Below are 12,372 nucleotides of genomic sequence, written 5' to 3'. Positions count from 1 at the left end.
TGTCACCCCCATATATATATATATATAATTTCATTGTATGTCACCCCCATATATATATATATATATATATATATATAACGTCATTGTATGTCACCCCCATATATATATATACATATATATATATATATATAACTTCATTGTATGTCACCCCCATATATATATAACTTCATTGTATGTCACCCCCATATATATATATATATATATATATATATAACTTCATTGTATGTCACCCCCATATATATGTAACTTCATTGTATGTCACCCCCATATATATATATATATATATATAACTTCATTGTATGTCACCCCCATATATATATATATATATATATATGTAACTTCATTGTATGTCACCCCCATATATATATAACTTCATTGTATGTCACCCCTATATATACTGTGTGTATATATATATATATATATATATATATATATATATATATATACCTACATTGTATGTCACCCCCTATACCGTGTCCATGTCCTCCTATATATAATACATTGTATCAGTGTGTATGTCACCTCCCCATATCGGCTCTATGTACAATCTTTTAACCTGTCCCCATTGTATCCCTCATTTCCAGCCATGGCAATAGTACTCAGATTATAGGCCGGCCTCCCTTACATCTCCTCCAGCCCCTGCTTCTGTAATCTGCCTGTATAATAGGGATGTTTCCTGGAATGTGGCATCCCCTGCGTTGTTCTTAGGTGTAGCGCACTGACAGCGCCTCCTATGAAGACACGAGCTGCCAATTAGTGCTATTTTTTAATGATTTCTGCATGTGTGAATGGCTTACCTCTGTATCTACAGAACAGGAGCAGGCAAGGATCTGCAGTAAAGTTTAGATCTCACCTGGCAGCGTTTTTCTTTTCCTGACTGCTGATTGGCTGCCATGAACAATGTCATTCTCACATTATCTTTCTGTACTATTCTCACAGAGCTATGTACCATCCCCCGGCGGAGGCCATATTGTGTCAGGTGACCACGATCCGCCATGTCTTGGTGTGCGGTGGGACTAGTCCAGGTCGGGCGGACAAGGAAGACATTTCCAGCGTCTCTATTACTGCAGTGCAGAAGGCTGGCGGCCGGACGGCGGAAGAGCGATGATCTTCTGGAGTTGTGCCGTCGATGGTTCTTCCTGTTGGGGGAGAAGATGACTCTGGCCTCTGTTCTAGGAGGACGTCACGGCCTGGGGCCCCTGGGAGCCCAAATGAAAAGGAACATGGTAAAGGAATGGTGGGACGCCATGGTGCTGCACCAGGAACAGGTTCTGCCCATTGACTCTTTGTGTCACCTACCAGGAACATCCAACCCTTCACCAAGACCACCGCTGAAGACCCTCCCCAAAGCCCGTCTGGACCGCCTCCAAAACCAAAGTCTAACCCAGGAGGAGCTGGAAAAGATGGCCGGTCCTCGCCAAGATCTCCTATATGGTAACAATGACACAAATAGAGATGGGCTGAACACCCCCGTTCGGGAATTCTGCCACAAACCCATTAAAGGCTATGGGGTGCGAACATAAGAAATCAAAAGTCCCCATTATGAAGGCTTATATGCAAGTAATTGGCCATAAAAAGGGTATGGGGGCTGGGTACTACCCTGGGGGACAAGTATCAATGCAACATTTTTTCACAGGAGCAGTGATTTTAATGATGCTTAAAGTGCAACAATAAAAATGAAAAAGTGCCTGTAAAGTGGAGCATCTGTACCATGTATAGAACCTGCTGCAGCAAAACAGACATTTATCAACTAAAAAAAATATTTAAATCACATTTAAATTGATTTGCAAGTGCTGGCACCCAGCTATTTAAAAAGGAAAGAAGGAAACGGTGTGGGGTCCCCCCAGTACTTACCAGACCCTTATCCAAGCATGCATCCTCCTACAAGGGCCTCTTACACACAACCTTGGGCTGTGTTTGTGGGGGTCTGTGGGCAAGGGGCTTATCGAAATCTGGCAGCCCCCTTTTAACAAGGGGGCCCCCAGGTCCTATTCCCTCCCCCCTCCCATGGGAATGAGTAGGGTACCCCTACTCATTCACCAAAAAAGTGTCAAAAAAAAAAAAATCAGTAGACAGGTTTTTTTTTTTTACAATTTCTTTATTAAAAAGAAAACAACGCTGTCCTTCAATGTAGATCCATCGTCATTAACGACGCCACCACCTGACCTAAAAAATACAACAAAATTGCTCCATCCACCGCAAAGGCAAACCACCGAATGTCTGGCTTGCCGTTTGACAGTTCTTATATAGGTAAGGGCGGGGCCACCTGGCGACATCACCTTATGGCACCGCCCCCCTGTGATGTCATTGACCCAGCAAGTATTGGTGAGGTCACAAGGGGGGGCGGTGCCACCAGGTGACATCAACTGACATCATCAAATATGACAGTTCTTCGGTTAGGACGGGGCCACCTGGTGACATCAAGTGGTGGCACCGCCCCCCAGTTATGTCATCGACCCAGCATGCACTGGTTGGTGATGTCACAAGGGGGGTGGTGCCACCAGGTGTTGCAGCCAGGTGGCCTCGCTCTTACCTAATATAAGAACTGTCAAACGGCAAGCCAGCCATTGGGCAGTTTGTCTTTGCGGTGGGCGGAGGCATTTTTTTTTTCAGGTCCCGTGGTGGTGGCGTTGTGATTGTCGATCGATCTACATTAGAGGACAGCGGGTTTTTTTTAGTTTTTAATAAAGGATTTGTCAATAACCTGTCTACTGTTTTAGTTAATTTTGACATTTTTTTTTTTGATGAATGGGTCGGGGTACAATGTACCCAATACTCATTCACATATGGCGGGCAAGACCCGATTCTGATGCCCGCAGACCCCCCACAACCACACCCCAAGATTTTGGGGAAGAGATCCTTGTCCCCTTCAACATGTCCCCTGCCCCAAAGCACCCCTGCCTGTTGAGGGCATGTGGTCTGGTATGGTTCAGGAGGGGGTGGGGGCCCACACTCCTCATTTTCCCACCCCACCCCCACCCTTTACCTGACTCCCCTGCCTGCATGCTCTGATAAGGGACTGGTATGTATTGTGGGGGGGGGGGGTTTGGGGGGCCCCCACACCGTTTTTTTTTGACCGCTGATGGCTCATTGGTTGTTAAGGACGCTGTAGCCGGCTTCCCGGCCGCTCCTTTACAACCAGCTTATACTGCACCCTTATTGGGCAGAGCTTGCGTAGAATGCGCTGTGCAGCACAGGGAACACCCAGCAAACACCCTGCAAATTTGGGTGTTTGCGAACGGGGTGAATAGCTAATAATAAGCTCAAACTCCTGCTGAGGCTTAACCGTTCGCCCAACACTAGACACAAACTACTGCAGGATATGTCACCATTGTGGGAGGGGCAGAGACACAAACTACTGCAGGAAATTTCACCATTGTGGGAGGGGCAAAGTCACAAACTACTGCAGGAAATGTCACCATTGTGGGAGGGGCAGAGACACAAACTACTGCAGGAAATGTCACCATTGTGGGATGGGCAGAGACACAAACTACTGCAGGAAATGTCACCATTGTGGGAGGGGCAGAGACACAAACTACTGCAGGAAATGTCACCATTGTGGGAGGGGCAGAGACACAAACTACTGCAGGAAATGTCAACATTGTGGGAGGGGCAGAGACACAAACTACTGCAGGAAATCTCACCATTGTGGGAGGGGCAGAGACACAAACTACTGCAGGAAATCTCACCATTGTGGGAGGGGCAGAGACACAAATTACTGCAGGAAATGTCACCATTGTGGGAGGCGCTGAGACACAAACTACTGCAGGAAATGTCACCATTGTGGAAGGGGCAGAGACACAAACTACTGCAGGAAATGTCACCATTGTGGGAGGGGCAGAGACACAAACTACTGCAGGAAATGTCACCATTGTGGGAGGGGCAGAGACACAAACTACTGCAGGAAATGTCACCATTGTGGGAGGGGCAGAGACACAAAACTGCAGGAAATTTCACCATTGTGGGAGGGGCAGAGACACAAATTACTGCAGGAAATGTCACCATTGTGGGAGGGGCAGAGACACAAATTACTGCAGGAAATGTCACCATTGTGGGAGGGGCAGAGACACAAACTACTGCAGGAAATGTCACCATTGTGGGAGGGGCAGAGACACAAATTACTGCAGGAAATGTCACCATTGTGGGAGGGGCAGAGACAAACTACTGCAGGAAATGTCACCATTGTGGGAGGGGCAGAGACACAAACTACTGCAGGAAATCTCACCATTGTGGGAGGGGCAGAGACACGAATTACTGGGGGAAAATCTCACCATTGTGGGAGGGGCTGAAAATGTTGACTTTTTAAAATATTTTTCCAATTTTAGGTGCCTTGTATTATTACCCCCCTTGTTTGGAGCTCCTGAACCGAAAGTTGCCTTTTGGTATTGCAGAGGTGGGGGAGATGTTTTCATCCAATCTCAGACAACAAGGATCTGCACCTGCAGGTCAGCCATCTTGTAATGTACCTAGTAATGGGGGGGGGGGGGTCTAAATTAGTGTGCAAAATACAATGTATTTCTCATTTGTCTTTTACCCACAATGCAGTTTGTTAGTAACTCTCAGGTGTGTGCGCTCTGATTAATACCGGGGAAGGAGATTGGAGGTCACATGGGTTCACAGGCCACCGATTTAATCAACTGGTGCAAAATCCTAAAAACAAGAGATAGAATCCTACTGACAGCGATAAAGCGATAAAGTTCAGGAGTAGAATTGATTTTTATGAGGTTATTAAGTTCCTGTAAGTTGATAAATTTTACTTTCATATTCTAGGGTGGGGGAGAGGACGGCGGCCTCTCTGGTCTGGTTCAGCTCAGCCAAGACTTGCGCTCAGTGGCGGGACTACTGGCTGCTGCAACGGCTGCTGTGGTGGAGGAAGGTGAGCGCCCTGTGATTGCTGAGACATCTATGGGGGTTATTTATAAGAGATGAGATACACTATATTGTCAAAAGTATTGGGACGCCTGCCTTTACACACATGAACTTTAATGGCATCCCAGTCTTTGTCCGTAGGGTTCAATATTGAGTTGGCCCCCCCCCTTTGCAGCTACTTGAACTACAAGTCCCATGAGGCATTGCAAGGCTGACAGTTACAAGCATGACTCCTAAAGGCAGAGGCATGATGAGACTTGTAGTTCGCAACAGCTGGAGGGCCCCAGGTTGAGCATGCATTCTGTATAGTGTAACCTTCACAAGTAGGCTGTAATAGCAATTCATTAAACAGAGTTGGAACATTGCTGATACCTGTGTAGCTTACATCATAGAGAACTACACTATGACAAGAGTATTGGGACACCTGCCTTTACACACACATGAACTTTAATGGCATCCCAGTCTTAGTCCGTAGGGTTCAATATTTAGTTGGCCCACCCTTTGCAGCTATAACAGCTTCAAATCTTCTGGGAAGGCCGTCCACAAGGTTTAGGAGTGTGTCTGTGGGAATGTTTCACCATTCTTCCAGAAAAAGTGTTCCTTTAAATTTTTGAGCAGTCAGTGTATGTGTGTGTGTCTATTAGAGATAAGGGCCATACACACTATCAGATTATCTGAAGACTTTTTCCTTCAGATTTACCTTTTCTATGTAGTGCAAGGGCCTGCCGGATTGCATACAAATTGAAAGTGTTCAGGTTTGACCTCATATTATATGGTTTTGGTAAGTCTACAGACAAAAGTCTTCAGATAATCTGATAGTGTGTATGGCCGAATAGACCGATATGTTTTTTTCAGGGCCGATACCGATATTTTGGTCACAATGTTTCGGTATCGGCCGATATGGGCCGATATTTTGTACATTTTAAAGTTTTGAAAAATAAAGACAATTTTTGACACAAATCTGGTACTGAACATGTTAATTTTTTGTTTAATGCCTACTGGCGGGCTTGCTGGCACCCTGTGGTGGGTGGGTGGCTGGCTGGCACAGGGGTTGTGGGTGGCTGGCTGGTACAGGGCCTGTGGTTGGCTGGCTGGCACACTGTCTGTGGGTGGCTGGCTGTCTGGAATCCTGTGGTGGGTGGGTGGCTAGACTAGGCCCGACTCCAGAGGAGGCTGTCCAAGGCAAGGGAGGCGGCCTAAGAAGGCAGAATGAAGGCACAAAAATATCGGCCAGTTCCAAGGCCGATACCGATATATCATGGAAAGTGCATATCGGCCACGCCGGTAATTGGTCTATCCCTAGTGTGTGTGTGTATATATATATATATATATATATATATATATATATATATTGTATATATAGTGCTCAAATAAATTAAAGGAGCACTTTTGAATCAGAGTATAGCATCAAGTCAGTTAAACTCCTGGGATATTGATCTGGTCAGTTAAGTAGCAGAGGGGGTTGTTAATCAGTTTCAGCTGCTTTGGTGTTAATGAAATTACCAACAGGTGCACTGGATGGGCAAAAGGAGACAACCTTCAAAACAAAAATGGTTTTACAGGTGGAGGCCACTGACATTTTTTTCCCTACCCATTTTTTTCTGACTGTTTTTCACTAGTTTTTCATTTGGCTGGGGTCAGTGTCACTACTGGTAGCATGAGGCCATACCTAGACCCTATAGAGGTTGTACACGCAGTCCAACTCCTCCACGATGGCACATTAATCCGTACCATTACCAAGAGCATGGAGGAGATTCCAGGAGACAGGCAGTTACTCTAGGACAGTGTTTCTCAACTCCGGTCCTCAGTGCACACTAACAGGCCAGATTTTAAGTATTACCTTGGAGAGATGCAGACTAGAATTCTGAAATCACTGAGCAGCACATTATATCACCTGTGATGTATTTCAGTTATCTTGCAAACCTGGCCTGTTAGTGTGCCTTGAGGACCGGAGTTGAGAAACACTGCTCTAGAAGAGCTGGACAGGGCCATAGAATGTCCTTAACCCATCAGCGGGACCAGTATCTGCTCCTTTGTGCAAGGAGGAACAGGATGAGCACTGCCAGAGCCCTACAAAATGACCTCCAGCAGGCCACTGGTGTGAATGTCTCTGACCAAACAATCAGAAACAGACTTCATGAGGGTGGCCTGAGGGCCCGACTTCCTCTAGTGGGCTCTGTGCTCACTGCCCTGCCTCAGTGAACACCAGAATTGGCAGCTCCACCACTGGCACCCTGTGCTTTTCACAGATGAGAGCAGGTTCACCCTGAGCACATGTGACAGACGTGAAAGGAAGGGAGAGATGTGGGTGCTTGTAAGATTCTGGTACCTCCGGTACCCTTAATCACCACTTTCCTTTGTAATGCGTCCCACCTTTCTCTTCAGGTGGTACGCATATACCTTTAAGAACGATGATGTCACTGCTGAGCGCCGCAGAACGGCTATTTCAACCGCCGGCGGTCTCACTCACATTGTTCGTTCAACCTGCCTTGTTATCCACATGCTTTCAAGCCTGTCTCTCGATCGGAACCTCCAGCTATTCCCTCTACCTGGAGCAGACCGGAACCTCGCTACTGATCCCTGTATCTCGCTACCGGACCATCCCTTATCTACTGGACCTCTCTAAACTACTAACATTACAAGTGATAAGTACCCCGCAGGGGAACCCTCCATAACCTTATTGCACTATCTACCTATGTACATTAAGGACTGTTACTACCTATCTATACTATCCTATCATCTGCACTGTTACATAGATTGCTAGCTCTTCAGCCTACTACCATCTATCATCTGCACTGCTGCATAGATTGCTAGCTCTCCTGTCTACTACTATCTATCCTTGCACTGGGTTAGTCTATCCTGTATTTGTCATCTGCTGTCCTCACCACCTGTTAGCATACTCGATACTAACCTATCTGCATTCCTAAATACCATCTTGAACTCTCCTATACAAAACCTATCAAGTGATTACCATCCTTGTCACTGTTCACACCTGTCCCTTCAGCACATCACCTTCATACTATCATATACATCCTATCACTCCAGGAACATCTCATTGAGTGTGTATATATCTGTATGTTGAAGCTGACAGGCCCACAGTGATGAGTCCTGGAGAGTTGGATCTGGTATTCAACACATCTCTACATGACTACTGAGTGGAGATTTTGCAGCTGCAAATCCAGCCTATAATAAAAACGCAGGAGCGTTACAGATTGAACGAACCTTAAAAATGGATTCAGCAGAATTACCCACTCAAGTGACACATCTTTGCGAACTCAATTCAGACTCGGGTTATCGGAAGCTGTTAAAGACGAGCTCGCCCGAGCGGATTTACCTGGCACCTTGGAGGCCTTGATACAACTTAGTATCAACATCGACAGACGACTGCGAGAAAGAAGGGCTGAAAAGATGGGAATGCCATTGTCTAGTCCTCAGATTTCGGCCGTTGACCCTACTCCCATGGATGTAGGAACCATACGCCCACCTTTAACGACTACTGAACGAGCTAGAAGAACATCCAGAAATCTCTGCATGTACTGCGCATCCTCGGATCATTTGATAAACACCTGTCCCCTTGTCCGCAGGAAAGAGGGTGGGTGTTCACATGTCTTGCTGGGAGGATTGGCGACTTCCTTCTCTAACCCCTATCTTTTTGTTCGTTTGATATTACAGTGGGACCAAACTAGGATCACCACCAAGGCTATGGTCGACACTGGATCTTGTGGAAACTTTATTGATTTTTATTGTTACCTTAAATAAAATACCTATTATTTCAAAATCTAAGCCTGTTTCTGTTAGTTTCATTAATGGTATTCCACTGTCTTCTGGTCCAATCACCAACCAGACTCAGGCACTCCTTGCCACTACCAACGAATCACATGTGGAGACCATCACCTTTGACATACTATCCTCACCCCATTTTCCTATTATTTTGTGACTTCCCTGGTTACACACACACCAACCAATCATAGATTGGAAAAAACGGACTTTGGTTTTCTCTTCTCACTATTGTGAGAATACGTGTAACCTCCCATCTTATGGGAAGATTCTGTCTGTGGTGTCTGATGAAATTGCACCACTATGCTATCAGGATCTGTCCGAAGTGTTCCTTGAGAAAAATGCTCAAGTGTTGCCTCCCCATAGGGATTACGATTGCACTATCGATCTACTCCCTAACAGCAAATTGCCTTTCGGTCATGTTTATCCCCTTTCACAGGATGAACTTTCTCATCTCAAGGAATACTTGGATGAGAATTTGACAAAAGGGTTCATTAGACCCTCTACTTCTTCCACTGCTGCAGGACTTTTCTTTGTCCGCAATAAGGATTTCAGTCTCAGGCCTATTATCGATTATAGGCAATTAAACACGATTACGATAAAGGATCGCTATCCTTTGCCGCTCATCCCTGAACTTATTGAACAGGTGCGTGGGGCTACTTATTTCACCAAATTAGACCTGAAAGGGGCATACAACCTAATCCGAATCCGTGACGGGGATTAGTGGAAAACAGCATTCAGAACCAGATACGGACTATTCGAATACCTTGTGATGCCATTCGGGCTATGTAATGCTCCCGCAGCTTTCCAAAGATTCATAAACGACATCTTTAGAGACTTACTTGATGTCTGTGTTGTAGTATACCTAGACGATATACTTATTTATTCTCGATCTATGCCTGAACACATAAAACATGTAATACTTGTGTTGTCCAGACTGCTCTCACACAGACTATATGTGAAATTAAAAAAATGTCTATTTCATAAAGAAGAAATATTATTTCTAGGATACTTCATATCCAAAACTGGAATTAAGATGGATATGAGTAAGATATCCTGTATTCAAGACTGGCCTATACCAACAACTCGTAAGGCCCTACAGCGATTCCTTGGATTCTCGAACTTCTATAGGAAGTTCATCAAGAACTTTTCCGCTATTGTTAGACCTCTCACACAACTGACAAGTATAAAAAAAACATTCAAATGGTCAGAAGAAGCAAATCAAGCTTTCTGCTTGTTAAAATCAAGCTTTACTTCTGCTCCCATACTACGCCATCCAGACCCATCCCTCCAATATATTCTAGAGGTAGATGCGTCAAATATGGCAGTAGGAGCAGTTCTCTCCCACTTCATCACTCCACCCAGTTGCTTTCTTTTCAAAATCACTAAGCAGCCCAGAGGTGAATTACCCAGTGGGTGAAAAGGAGTTGCTTGCCATAAAACTGGCACTGGAGAATTGGCGACATCTGCTCGAAGGTACCCAGTTACCAATACTCATATATACAGATCATAAAAACCTTCAATACCTCCAGACTAACAAGACTCTCTCCCACCGGCAGGTGCGATGGTCATTATTCTTTTTAATATTTAATTTTCTAGTGACCTACACGCCTGCAGACAAAAATAAAAAAGCGGATGCGCTATCACGATTAACCGAAGATAACTGCGCCGAAATCCCTTCCATTCCCATAATACCCTATGAACGCATTATTGGTGTTGTCCGTTCCTTGAAGGAAGAGATTTTGCACAGTATAAGAATGGATTCACCTCCACCACAACTAAGTACTGATGCAGAAGGCTTCCTCTATTACAATGACAAACTCTACATACCCCCTACTATGCGCACCAAGATTTTGGAGTTATCGCATGATGTGCCCATGGCAGGACATATGGGTATAACGAAAACCTTTAATTTGCTCACCAGGCAGTTTTGGTGGCCTGATATGAAGACGTCTGTACAAAAATTTGTTTCTTCATGTGACATCCGTGCAAGGTCCAAAACTGACACCACAAAACCATCTGGACTACTTTGTAGTCTACCAATACCCCAGGTTCCATGGGAAGTTGTATCCTTAGATTTCATAGTAGAACTACCACCCTCTAAAGGATTTAATACCATCCTAGTGTCAGTGGACCACTGTAATGTTCCGGTACCTTTGGTACCCTAAATTACACTTTCCACAAGTGTATGCGCCCTACCATTTACTTTTGGAAAGGTGCGCATACACCTTTAAGACTGGAGCTGTCATCACTCAGCGCCGGACTAGATGGCTATTTAAGGCGTCGGCTCTCACTCACCTTCATCTAAACAAACATCAGAACTACTGATGAAACATGTGTTTAAGTTGCATGGAATTCCAAAAACTCTTTTGTCCGACCGTGGTTCACAATTCATCTCTAAATTTTGGCAAGCACTTTGTGAAATTTTACGCATTGAGCGAAAGCTCACTTCTCCCTACCATCCTCAGACCAACGGACAGACTGAAAGAGTCAACCATATAAGAAACGCAGGAGCGTTACAGATTGAACGAACCTAAAAAATGGATTCAGCAGAAATAGCCACTCAGGTGACACAATTAAAACAGCAAGTATCTGCGTTAATACACGCACTTGCTCAATTAAAAGAAGACAATCAGGCTCTGTCGCAGCAGGTAATTAGACTGACACAACTTACCTCTGCTCAGTCCCCTGAACCCAAGATAAATCCCCCTTTGGTATTTACAGGCGATCGCAAAAAATTTCGCGAATTTAAAAACGCATGTGAGTTACTTTTTTTGATAAAACCTCGTACCTACCTTACTGATCACATTAAGGTTTGTACTATTATTTCTTACCTATCAAGCGATCCTCGAGCCTGGGCAGATTCTCTTTTTGAGAAAAACGACCAGCTTCTCAACTCCTATGCCTTGTTCCTGGCAGAGCTCACTAGCCTATATGATGACCCCAATAGGCAGAGTACTGCTGATCTTCAGTTAAGATCCTTGAAACAAGGAAGGAGGCCTGTGGAAGACTTTGTCGCAGAGTTCAAGAGATGGACCCTTGATTCAGAATGGAATGATGCATCTCTGAAAACCATTTAGGCTTGGCCTATCAGAAGCCGTTAAGGACGAGCTCGCCCGAGCGGATCTGCCAAAAACCCTGGATGCATTAATACAACTCAGTATTACCATAGATAGAAGACTACGAGAAAGAAAGGCTGAAAAGATGGGAATGCCATTATCCGTTTCCTCTCGGAGTCTGGCCGTTGACCCCGTTCCTATGGAGATAGGAACCATACGCCCACCGCTATCAACTATGGAAAAAGCCAAAAGACGAAATGAAAATCTCTGCTTGTACTGTGCATCCCCGGATCACAAGATAAACGTCTGTCCCCTAGTCAACAAAAAGAAGGGTGAGTGTTCACATGTCTTCCTAGGAGGATTGACAACTTCATTCACTAACCCCTACATTTCTGTTTTTTTGACATTACAGTGGGACCAGAACAGGATTACTACTAAGGCCATGATTGACACAGGATCTTGTGGAAATTATATGGATATATGTTTTGCTGCTTTAAATAAAATTCCTATTATTTCTAAACTCAAACCTGTCTCAGTAAGTCTTATTACCGGTGTTCCGTTATCCTCTGGTCCGATCACCGATCAGACACAAGCACTTCTAGTCACTATTAACGAGTCTCATAGGGAGACTTCTACCTTCGATTTAATACCATCACCCCACTTTCCC

At 44.8% G+C, this 12,372-nt stretch overlaps 1 pseudogene across 1 annotated transcript in view; it reads left to right on the top strand.

Annotated features, from left to right (window-relative positions):
- Positions 1-900: 900 nt before the first annotated feature.
- Positions 901-12,372, top strand: part of LOC309552502 — an 88,034-nt pseudogene continuing 76,562 nt past the window's right edge. Inside the window, exons 1-3 of the transcript in view lie at positions 901-1,434; positions 4,326-4,462; positions 4,771-4,876. The product of the transcript in view is annotated as an uncharacterized misc_RNA (transcript). The remainder of the gene's footprint in view (positions 1,435-4,325; positions 4,463-4,770; positions 4,877-12,372) is intronic.

Source organism: Pelophylax lessonae (genome assembly GCF_965119305.1).
Source record: "Pelophylax lessonae genome assembly, chromosome: 4".
Taxonomy (NCBI): domain Eukaryota; kingdom Metazoa; phylum Chordata; class Amphibia; order Anura; family Ranidae; genus Pelophylax; species Pelophylax lessonae.
Note: the sequence above shows the minus strand (reverse complement) of the source record. Positions and strands in the feature narration are given on the sequence as shown.